The following is a 9154-nucleotide window of genomic DNA, read 5'->3' on the forward strand; positions in this document are numbered from 1 at the left end:
TACTTCGGAGGTCGTAAATTGTTAAATATTTATACAGGCCAAGCCGCCATGATCGAGGTACGGGGGGATATGTATCGTAAGTGGAAGCTTAAATGCTTCAAAATTCCCGTGGTCTTGCCATACACTGCACCGCTAATACTCCTTGCTGGTCATTCTCGATTATCTGCTCATCTACCGACGCAGGTGACGTCTCTGCGGCTTGCCGGCCACATCTACAGGCGCGCTGGACATAATTCACATGTTTCTATTTGAGAAGGTGTGTACCCGCTGTGGACTCGACTGTAAACACAGCAGCGCGCGCCATCTGTCGGCGCTTCAGACGGCTCTCGATTGATCATGATTCCACCTCTTGGTATCTCTTGATTCTTCAGTATAACGACCTTCCTTGTGTATCTCTTGTGAGCGATGATACGACCACGCTAGTTTTCTCTGTTGAACACAACCTTGTCTGCCATTGTACAACAAACATTGTTTTTTTGTTGTCTAAGATGAGGTATTGGAGAATAAATTTGGTGGTTTCTGCCTCTTGCTGTTTCTCGAGACATAGTCATAAGATATGGGTGGTAATTACAAGGTCCGTTAATTATGGGGATAAAGCAGTAGGCTAGTTTGTATAGCACTTGAAAGAAACATAAGGACAATGAGCTGGAGTATATGAACAAGGAGCTGGGAAGTGAGGACAAGGAGCTGGAATATTAGGTAAAGGAGCTGGGATTTGAGGACAAGGAGCTGGGATATTTCACTGAGTTCAGAAATTGTGGTAAAAAACCTGGACCATTGGTGATCGAATACAAAACCTGCAAGAAGCGAGACCTCCATCTTACTGCAGCTCTCAGTAGACATCAGACACAGCACACTGAGGTACTGTGTCCCTCATACTGGTACCTCACACTGTGAGGTACTGAGATACTGACAAAGGAAAGCAGTGATAAACTGAAAAATTTAATTAAAACTCTAAATTGAACAGAACTAACTGAAATTTAACTTGAAATTGAATGAATTGGTTGTGAACTAACTGAAGAATTGTACTAAAAAAAATATAAAGGAGGAAGAGATACATTGACCGAAATTAAAAATGTGGGGAACAAATAGCAGAATTCACTGAATTAAGGGAACGGACAAAATTATGGAATGGACAGAATTAGGAAATGGACAGATACGATGAAGCTCAAGATGAGGGGACGTAATAACAGAATGAAAAGGAAAGGACAAGCTAAACCCTGTGAGAAAGCAGAGAACCAGACAAGGAGGAACACGTAGTGAACAGGAAGAGGAAAGTTGGTGAAAGACATTGTACGAGGATAATTAAGACGCACACTCCTTGGCAGGTGAAGACTGGGTAATTAGAAAGAATATCCTTCTTCCTACAGGTGACAGTAGTTTAGCGCCGAGTAATTTGGAGACAATAGACTTCAACTATTTGGTATGGAAAATGTTTTAAGAGTTGCAATTTCCACCAATGTCGCAATTATATATACTCGTCTTTAGGACGTTTAGGCAGTTGTGAAGACAGTCAACCGGAGTAACTTTATTGAGTTGGCCAAAGGCCTTATGAGAGAGAGAGAGAGAAAGAGAGACAGACAGACAGAGACAGAGAGAGAAAGAGAGAGAGACAGAGAGAGAGAGAGAGAGAGAGAGAGAGAGAGAGAGAGAGAGAGAGAGAGAGAGAGAGAGAGAGAGAGAGAGAGACAGAGAGAGAGAGACAGACAGAGACAGAGAGAGAAAGAGAGAGAGAGAGAGAGAGAGAGAGAGAGAGACAGACAGAGACAGAGAGAGAAAGAGAGAGAGAGAGAGAGAGAGAGAGAGAGAGAGAGAGATAAGGAGAATTAGCCCCCAAACACCACGATGAAGAACGCGTATCTAATTAAACGTTCCATTTGAGTTACCAAGCAAGAAAAGAAGTATTGTTTTTCCTTTTTACAATGTGCATTAGTTTTGGAAAGCTTTACGTATCGGGTAATATCCTAAACCTCGTACGCACTGGCGATTTAACGGAAATATGAGGCCTTATGAATTTCATGGTTGAGTGGATGAACATACCGGGGTGATTATAATAATGAGATAACCTAACTGATTTACTGCGCTTAAACTCAGGCCTATGGATATCGAAGACGATGTCAAAAGTTAAACAGTTTTAAAAGCATTAAATGTCGTCAATTGGTTCGTTAACACACGTTGAAAATCATTTAATAATAACAAGAGAACAGGTTCCATCACGGTTCCTTGGAAGATGCGACCCCTGAGCTGAACTGTAAAGCACCTTACTCGGATGGTATGAAGAAATGCCCAATTCAGGAAATTGATCACCGTTTAATTCTGAGTGAACGCGAACAGGGAGGACAAAAAAAACAAAACAAGTTTTAATACCCAGAAAACGTTAGAAAGCTGAAGACATAACACGGGAGAGAAACATGAGGCAGACATGACCCCCACAACTGTTATGAGGAGAACAAGGCAATACAAGTTTGGGATCAGCCTGGCTGCGTGGTATATTCTCTCGTCTGACTAAATAACCCACCAATTGACCGAGGTGCCTAAGGTCATGTCCTGGAAAGGTATTGCTCGCCCGTCTTGGGCCCGGTTGAAGGTAAACTAGTGATGGTTTTGGCGTTTCCGAGAGAAAAAAAAACTTGTTCAATGAGCCCATGTCAGAAAGACGGAGATATGCGCATGAGGTTGCAGGAATTTGGGCCAGAAAACACACGAAAGAGAACAAGAAATGGCACGAAAAAGGGGAGAATGTATATGCTAAAGGTGAGAGAGAAATAGCACGGATATGGGCCGAAAGTGACACACAGGGGAGAGAGAGAGAGAGAGATAGAGAGAGAGAATTATCAGGGGAAAACGCCAAGCCATTGCGACTATATAACACTTGGAAGGGATCAGAATAAGGATTTGGGATGGGACAGGGGAAAGGAATAGTGACACACACACACCAGAGTGTCAGGACGACATAGTGGGACACAGTTGAGGTATGGCATTGGGACAGAAGGGACTTCAGAAGACAGCGAAGGCGTGTCAGTCATTCCCAGTGTCAGGACATGTGAGTTACTGGTAACATGAGGAAACAAGAAGTACGGTACATGTCATACGAAGTGACACAGCTGGCAGAACAGAACATATGTAGTGACACAGCTGACATGAAGGAGTGACAAATGTGACATGAGAGGGTTTGATTAGGTTGACATGAAAGGTGATAACGATGACATGAAGAAGTGACAATGTTGCCCTTCTGCTGTGTGTGTCAACCTAGAATTCACACGCTTCCAGTTAGGCAAAAAAAATCTCCCTAAATTTCACGCTTGCCAATCGCGAAAATAGGTTGCCTGATTAGCAATACAGATTTGAAAACAAATTTTGTACAAATTTAAATTTCATCGAGTTACTTTACTGTATTTATGTGTGTTTAAAAATAATATTTTCATTACATATAATAACAATTTTATGAATATAGTAATTATATTCCCTCCCCCCCCCCTCATTTCAGGTTGAGGAATTTTCCAGCGCCTTTGTCTTTCTTGCCCACTAAAAATTTAATTAGGCCGAATAAGACTCATTTCAGCCTTACTTAGATGATGAGGGATAAGTAGTTATGACTCATGTGTTGGTTTCAGTAGTGCAAAAAGGCTGTATTATATACCACTGGAAGATCACTTATGAGAATAATGTATTTTGTAAAATGTGTATAATAATATACGTTTTCGCTAGGACACTTGTATAAATGTATACGATTAAACTGTGCTTAAAGTGCGTTTTCCATCGTCTGAGACGGGCCTCTCTCTAGGTACCGTTGTACCGTCCCTGGGAGCCCCTAAATACCAGCACATGTTGACAATAATTTACCAAGTTTCACCACTGGCCCCGCGGGAAGTCCTGTTGATGGTGCCAGGACTATTGTGTACACAGGACCCCACTCTGCTCCGGTGCCTCACTAAATTTTTCGGTGTTTTGTGGCATGTTGCGTAGCAAATTCTTAGCTTGTTTTTTGGACACGATTATATTATGTTTGTTGAATTCTAAACACGTTCCAGATGGTGGTGTTTTCTTTTTGGCGTTTGATGTTATAATAATTTAGTTTTTTGTGTGTTTTTTTAAGGTTTTTGCGCAACAATTCTCTGCAGCTGTTGTTCTTGTGGTAGTCCTATGCAACTGATTTTCCTGTTGCATTCCCTACAGCTGCCGTTCTTGAAGATAGGGTCTTGGGCACCCGAGTGATGAAAATACATTTCAATCTGTAGGCAATATGCAGATTCAAGCATCGTGTATGATATAGACATAGAGGAAGGTATGAAGATATACACCGAGAGGTGTATTCCGGGTCTAGGTGTATATTTACACTTGAAAGTATATATATAATCCTTCTGAACTATTATTGAAACTAAAGTATACCTGCTTGTTAGTCATTAGATGTCATGGTGGATTAATCACTCCCCCCCCCCCCTCCGGTGGCTGGGGCGGTTCAAACTCAAGTTCGAGTATGTTCATTGAGACAAGAATGAAATACATCTCAATGGGATAGAGTAGCTTAAGCTATTTCTACCCCCCCCCCCCCCCCCACCACCAATGGCTGGGGCGGTAACCCATCTGCTTGGACAAGCTACAAGCGACAGCTAACCAAGGTTCATCCTCAGGCTATACTTGTCCAAGCGACAGCCGACGTCAAAGACGGTGTTCATTTTAACAGACTGTATATTCAAAACCGGTATTTTCTCATATACAAAGTAATATTATTATATATAAGAATTTTGGTGTAGAGTTAGAAGTAAGTTATGTTAGGTGAGGTGTTTTTTTGGCTCTGTTTAGGCGATTATTTGTATTTGAAGTATTTAAGGCAACCCGTCCTCGACTCAAGTCCATTACATTCAGCGGTCAACCCCACAGACGCATGCACAAATTTTAACATGCTGTTCATTCAAAACGGGAATTTTCTCAAGTATAAATTAATATTATAATATATTAGCATATTGTGTATATATAGGCATAGGTTAGGTTAGGTGTTTAGGTTCTGTTGGCGATTATTTGTATTTGTAGTACGTGGGTGAAGCATTTACAGCGTTGTGGTTCGAACAAAATTCGTAAGTGAAGCACTTGTTCCGGATATGTTCGAACGTCAGCAGTTATGAGTCGTGTGAAAACCCGCTTTTCATTCATAAACAGGGGGTTTGGCGGGTGTATGGAATCACTTTTGGATCTTTGTTTGGAGGATGGGCTGATTTGTAGTACGTGGGTGAAGCATTTACAGCATTGTGGTTTGAACAGAATTAGTGAGTGAAGCATTTGTTCCGGAAGTGTTCGAACGAAATCAGTTGTGAGTCGCGTGTAAACCGTTTTTCATTCATAAACAGCGGATTTGGCGGGTGCAATGAATCACTTTTGGGTCTTTGTCTGGCGGACGGGTTGATTTACGGAATTGCGATTCGAACAGCGGGTCTTCAGCGAAGCACTCATCGACAAATGTTCGAACGCCATTAGTTGAGTCGAGTGTAAGCTGATTTTCATCCATAAACAGAGAGCATAACGACTGGATTAACGACCCTTTGGCCAGCGAGGGGGGGAGGGGGGAAGTCATGTGTATCACACCACACACCTGAACTGACGTATCCCTCCCTGGGTAACCTTTCCCCCTCACTCTTGGCCAACGCGCGTGCGAGGTGTACATTTATCTCAGTGCGTTGTTGACGGAAAAAAAAGTAGATTTGTTTGTCAGACGTTAAAGTGTATCGAAGTGTTCAATGACGGTCGAGAATAATAACAGTACTCGTGAGTAGATCGTTTACAAATGTGTGACTTTTTTGAGAAATCAGTGTTGACAAGCGAGGAGACTTAGTGTAATATGTTGTTTGTGCGTTGATCTGAACGCCCAGGTGGCGTTCCTGTCTCAAGCATATATATATATATATATATATGTCATCTGAACGACGCCCAGCACCAGGGTAAGTACTAATTATGTTGTCAAGGAAGTGTTGATAATGTACATATATATAATTGTGGTTCTTCGCGTGGTGATCGCTCTCTCTGTACGCTTGGACCACGTTTTGGGAGGATAAAATACCAGTGATATAGATAGCTTTGTGACAGCACATCCAATAGTGTCATGACATTTAACTGGCCGAGTAATTATTTTGCCTCGAGTTTATAAAGGCCAAAATCTGAATCAGAAACTTTATTCATAACGACTTATTCAAATCTTCACAATAATGACCGGACTGGTATATACAGGTGTGTACAAGTGTACAAACGGGTGTACAGCATTTTAAATTGACTTAACATTTTTGGCTCACAGTAACAGTTAGCTTACAGTTTGATCGAGATATAAATTTGAAAAAACAAAGTATAGTTTTCCATTAGAGAATTGAAATAGATTTTGAAATAGATTTTGGCACAATTTATTTCACATAATTAGGAAAAGACAACTTGAATGACAACTAATATAATCATATTATGATGTTTTAGAAATTTGTATATCCTCTGCATTCCACATTGTAAAGACGTAGTTAGAAAAAAATTCAGATGAATGCCACAAAACAAGTCCCCGAGGTGAGTAGTATGAGCTACGAAGAAAGACTACTAGAATTAAACCTGACGTCAATGGAAAACAGAAGAATTAGGGGAGACATGATTACCACCTGCAAAATTGTTAGAGGAATTTACAGGGAACATAAAGACAAACTATTTAACACTGGTGATACACGAACAAGGGGGGGGGGAGGGATACAGGTGGAAACTTAGTTCCCAAACGAGCCAAAGAAACATTAGAAAGAATGTTTCCAGTGTCAGAGTTTCCAGTTAACAAATGGAATTCACTGATTAGTGATGTGGTAGAGGCAGACTCCATTCTCAGTCTTAAATCTAGATATGATAGAGCCCAGTAGACTCAAGAAACTTTACACCAGTAGATTGATAGTTGAGAGGCGAGACCACAGCTCAACCCTTACAAGCACAACTAGGTGAATACATCGTGTTAGTAAACCAACCATTTCGTCTGCAATACAAATTCTCACTCATATTTCTCATCTGTACTACTTTTCCTTACCTCTACTCCTTCCTCACCCAGCCTCCCTCACCTCTACTCCTTCCTCACCCAGCCTCCCTCACCTCTACTCCTTCCTCATTCTGCCTCCCTCACCTCTACTCCTTCCTCACCCAGCCTCCCTCACCTGTACCTAGCCCTCATCCCCCCCCCCCTGACACTGCCCTTGGGGAGGCCGGTTGTCATGACCACAGACATAACTTTTTATTATATTTACGTTGGAATTTAGGCTCGAGGCCAGCTGCTAGTAGTAGTTGAGCTGTTCACCACCCATGTCTCATGCGTATTTACTTGTGTATGTATGTATGTATGTATGTATGTATGTATGTATGTGTGTATGTATGTATGTATGTATGTATGTATGTATGTATGTATGTATGTATGTATGTATGTATGTATATGTGGGGGGGGGGTTGCTTTCTTCCGTTGTTAGCGTGACCAAGAAGGTGGTTACGATAGGATTTGCTCTCCTTAGAGGATTTATTATCACACTATTCGTTCCTCCCTTCCTCCTTCTCTCTTCTCGCCTCCTGCTCAGCCTGTTTATCTTGTCTCATCCCTTTCCCCTGGCCCTTTTTACTCCCCTTTACAGACGCGTCATGTATTAGTGGAATTCAGAGCGTCCGGTGAAATATTGAGAGTAAATTTGTTCTTTAGGATGATTGTGGAGGGGTACTGATATCACATTTGTACTCTAGGATGATTGTGGGCGGTACTGATATCACATTTGTGCTCTAGGATGATTGTGGAGGGGTACTGATATCATATTTGTACTCCAGGATGATTGTGGAGGGGTACTGATATCACATTTGTACTCCAGGATGATTGTGGAGGGGTACTGATATCACATTTGTACTCCAGCATGATTGTGGAGGGGTACTGATATCACATTTGAACTCCAGGATGATTGTGGAGGGGTACTGATATCACATTTGTACTCCAGGATGATTGTGGAGGGGTACTGATATCACATTTGTACTCCAGCATGATTGTGGAGGGGTACTGATATCACATTTGAACTCCAGGATGATTGTGGAGGGGTACTGATATCACATTTGTACTCCAGGATGATTGTGGAGGGGTACTGATATCATATTTGTACTCCAGCATGATTGTGGAGGGGTACTGATATCACATTTGTACTCCAGGATGATTGTGGAGGGGTACTGATATCACATTTGTACTCCAGCATGATTGTGGAGGGGTACTGATATCACATTTGAACTCCAGGATGATTGTGGAGGGGTACTGATATCACATTTGAACTCCAGGATGATTGTGGAGGGGTACTGATATCACATTTGTACTCCAGGATGATTGTGGAGGGGTACTGATATCACATTTGTACTCCAATATAGTTGTGGAGGGGTATTGATATCACATTTGTACTCCAGGATGATTGTAGAGGGGGGACTGATATCACATTTCTACTCCAGGATGATTGTGGAGGGGGTACTGATATCACATTTGTGCTCTAGGATGATTGTGGAGGGGTACTGATATCGCATTTGTACTCCAAGATGATTGTGGAGGGGTACTGATATCACATTTGTACTCCAGGATGATTGTGGAGGGGTACTGATATCCCATTTGTACTCCAGCATGATTGTGGAGGGGTACTGATATCACATTTGTACTCCAGGATGATTGTGGAGGGGTACTGATATCACATTTGTACTCCAGCATGATTGTGGAGGGGTACTGATATCACATTTGAACTCCAGGATGATTGTGGATTGGTACTGATATCACATTTGAACTCCAGGATGATTGTGGAGGGGTACTGATATCACATTTGTACTCCAGGATGATTGTGGAGGGGTACTGATATCACATTTGTACTCCAATATAGTTGTGGAGGGGTACTGATATCACATTTGTACTCCAGGATGATTGTAGAGGGGGGACTGATATCACATTTCTACTCCAGGATGATTGTGGAGGGGGTACTGATATCACATTTGTGCTCTAGGATGATTGTGGAGGGGTACTGATATCGCATTTGTACTCCAAGATGATTGTGGAGGGGTACTGATATCACATTTGTACTCCAGGATGATTGTGGAGGGGTACTGATATCGCATTTGTACTCCAGGATGATTGTGGAGGGGTACTGACATCACA

Source organism: Procambarus clarkii, chromosome 89, assembly GCF_040958095.1.
Source record: "Procambarus clarkii isolate CNS0578487 chromosome 89, FALCON_Pclarkii_2.0, whole genome shotgun sequence".
In the NCBI taxonomy this organism is placed as follows: domain Eukaryota; kingdom Metazoa; phylum Arthropoda; class Malacostraca; order Decapoda; family Cambaridae; genus Procambarus; species Procambarus clarkii.